This window comes from Pinus tabuliformis, chromosome 3_2, assembly GCF_031772625.1.
Source record: "Pinus tabuliformis cultivar Carrire ecotype Pingquan chromosome 3_2, CPIR1, whole genome shotgun sequence".
Taxonomy (NCBI): domain Eukaryota; kingdom Viridiplantae; phylum Streptophyta; class Pinopsida; order Pinales; family Pinaceae; genus Pinus; species Pinus tabuliformis.
This window is the reverse complement of record NC_142302.1, coordinates 896,159,566-896,162,840: the sequence shown is the minus strand read 5'-3', so window position 1 is coordinate 896,162,840 and position 3,275 is coordinate 896,159,566. Positions and strand designations below refer to the sequence as shown.

Below are 3,275 nucleotides of genomic sequence, written 5' to 3'. Positions count from 1 at the left end.
ACTCGATCAAATGCCTTTGCCCATGATGCCTCTGCGGCGCGCTGGTTACCCTGGTTATGCTGCTACCTATGCTACCCATGCCTATGCTTATGTGGATTCTCCAACATGAAGGTATAAGCAGAGATTTTATCTACACTGATGCTGCTTCCTGTACTCTTGGTTCTTAGTTCCAAAAGTCAACTTCCTTTGCCTTGACTTCTTTCATTGATGCTTGCGAGGTAATGGCTTTGCCTCTGATGATGGGTTTGATTAAGCAAGGTAAACGTTAGGATCTGTTACTAGGACTGGAGAAGCTTCAACGAGTGTTTCTTCAACGGACTCTACATCTAGACCTGGGCCTAGAGTTGCTCTTGCTCCTGGAACTGCTTCATATACAGCTACATCAAGGACTGCTGCTGGGTATAGGTATGCTATTGCTAGATATGCTACTGATGGATATGCTTCTAGTTCTGCTGCTGGTTAAGATGCTTACCTTGCCATTGGTTCTGCTCCGGCTACCCTTGCTTCTATGTCTGGGTATGGAACTGCTCGTCTTGGAACTACTGCGTTCTCTGTTTATGCTACTTAATATGGGACTGGTGGTGTAGGATAAGCTGCTACTGGCTCTACCTCTGCCTCTCTACCCTGTGCCTTCGCTTATGGCTTTGCTGGTGGTACCGGTGGATAAAGGTAAATAACTGGGTCTGCTACGTATGGCTTTGTAGCTACCTTTGCTTTTCAGTTTCGATTAACGGCTTAAACTAGTGCTTAAAATACTACTGAAGCTACTAGTGCTAGCTTTTGATCTTTATGCTCGCCTGCTGATACCTTTTACCTTTGACTCTCTTACTTGAACTGCCCTGCTTTTGGTGCTTCCTCCGGACCTCCAGACAAAGCATGGAAAGGCTCGAATGGTACGATCCCTCCGCACCCTAGAATGAAAAGGGTGATCTCTTCTTGGTCTGTGAAGATGCGTTGTTAGGTGCTATATTGTGGTTCCACATTTAGGCTGAACTTCAGAGAGATAGCCATCCATACACCGATAAGAGATGTATGGATTCTCGATAAGATAGAAGCCACGGATAACTGGTCTCCCCCGGACCGCCCAGATCCCACGAGTGAATAGAAAGTAGGATCTACATTAGATCTCACCTGAATCGCCCCATCTATACTCCTGTCCTTCTCCGCTGGCCTTATTCCCTGCGAGCTAAGGTACTTCTTCCCTCCCCTCCTAGCTAAGAGAGAGGTATGGTCTAGATATGGTATGGTTTAAGGTAATGAATCCCAAGTGTATTAGTGTTCCTTACTGCCTCAGGTCCTACCCAACCCTACCACTACCCATGGAATTGACTTCGAAGTGGAATGGGAGTAATTCCCTAATGAGTGGGATGGCCTCTGCATGTCTAAATGACCAGTTTATTAAACCCCTGGGAGGAGCGGGGCCGTTGACTAAAGGGAAAATATCAAAAGTTCGTCTCTATAGACCAATCTATTAACTGGTTTAACAAGCACCGGGAGGCACTGATAGAATCATCAGACAATAAGTTTATTGACTTCGCTCAGTCGGCGAGTGACCCATTTCATTTCATTGCCCTTATTCTGTGTAACAGAAGAGTGGGTGCCCTCAATAGCTTTCGTGATTGGAATGGGGTTCCAGTGACTCAAGATGCTTTTGCATCAGCTTATCAAATAATGGGTTACCTGTTGCTGAACAAAAAAATGGAGCGACTCCGTAGGCGGCGAAGGTCCCAGCCAGCGACCGCAGCCGTTACAGCTACCTATCAATCGAAAATATCAAAATCATAGTCTCAATCGGCCGAATCAGATCAGTCAGAATCGGGGCCAGTCGGAATCGACTTTCCTTTCATCCTCGGAATCGGAAACTGCTCATTTAATAAGACCCATCCTTTAGGGTATTAAAGCTTCCATCATTTAGTAAAAACAACCCCAACCCCGGAGGTAAAGGTTCCCATCCCAAATGATTGGTAACCAACCTCGGATAGGTTACACATCTCAGTTAGATACAACTTAGCAGTTATCATATCTGTACCTATTAACCATCTGATTAACACCGGAACACTTCGGAACAAAGACTCTTCATCATAACCAAAAGAGAGATCCTCTATCTCTCTCTGTAAATCGACCAACTCTTCATAAGATAACCCTTTAAGAACTCTTGATTTGTTAAAGATCAACAATTTTATTAGTTCATCGTGATAGAGACCACCCTTAGAGGCTTGATAACTAGAGCCTGAATCCTCTATAAGTTTGTACAAATTATTCCAGAACGCCGACTCAATTGACCCCGAAGCACCACCACTATAATTTCTCGAATTAATGTTACCACCAAGAAACATCGAATTAAAGTTAAAGCCAATACAAGTCGAATCAAAGTTAAAAAATCCACAAAGAACCATCGAATTAAAGTTAAAGCTAGAATTTAAGGGAATGAAACGGAATTTTAACGCCACCGTTGGCGACAAGTTTATAGCCTTTGTGGGCTTTTGCATAATGAAAAGTTGAGTCATGTTTACATATATCACATTTAAGCTGGGTCATCCACGTCTGTGGCAGCTGGGCATAGCAGGACTCGAACCTGCGACCATTAGGTTAAACCCCCTAATGCTCTACCGCTGAGCTACATGCCCCTAATGATTCTGATAAGACCTGAGCCTGTGGCACCAACACCTGAACCTTCGGCCTGAACACCTGATTCTGAGAACACCTCCGGGGTTGGTTACCAATCATTTGGAATGGGAACATCGATTCTGTCATTATGGGTGCCCGGTTCTTTAGGCAGGTGAGGAGCGAAGCCTATTCCAAAGTTCAGATTGGATGGGTTGATGGTTTCTTCTATTACAAATGCCGGAACCCTAGGACGATGGAGTTAGCCCTAACCCATTGATGTCATGAAGCCAACCAAGAAGACAAAACAAGTAGGCAGCTATGGCATCGGCATGAACCACCCCCCCTTTGTTTACTAACTAGAACTAGACATGGCTGAAAGCCCTGTACCTTTACTTAGGCTTTGGAGGGACTCACTATACAGGATTGGCATTGGATTAAGCCAGGAAGGATTAGCTGTAGGGAACTAGACCTTAGCCTTTACCTACTCTTCTATTTATACACCTCCCAGAACTAGTAGATCTTTAGCCCTAGACCTTAAATGCATGGCATGTTGTTAGTCACCCATGTTGGTAGAACTTAGAAGCAGCTTATGGGATGGGCATTGGGATTTGTTGATGATACCTTAGAAGCCCCAGGTGTGGATGGGTTGGATTAGCGCCTTACCCTTC

At 44.8% G+C, this 3,275-nt stretch overlaps 1 non-coding gene across 1 annotated transcript; it reads right to left on the bottom strand.

Moving 5' to 3' along the window:
• Positions 1-2,554: 2,554 nt before the first annotated feature.
• Positions 2,555-2,627, bottom strand: TRNAK-UUU (transfer RNA lysine (anticodon UUU)). Its single transcript has one exon. It is a non-coding gene; the product is annotated as a tRNA-Lys (tRNA).
• Between the last annotated feature and the right edge of the window lie 648 nt (positions 2,628-3,275).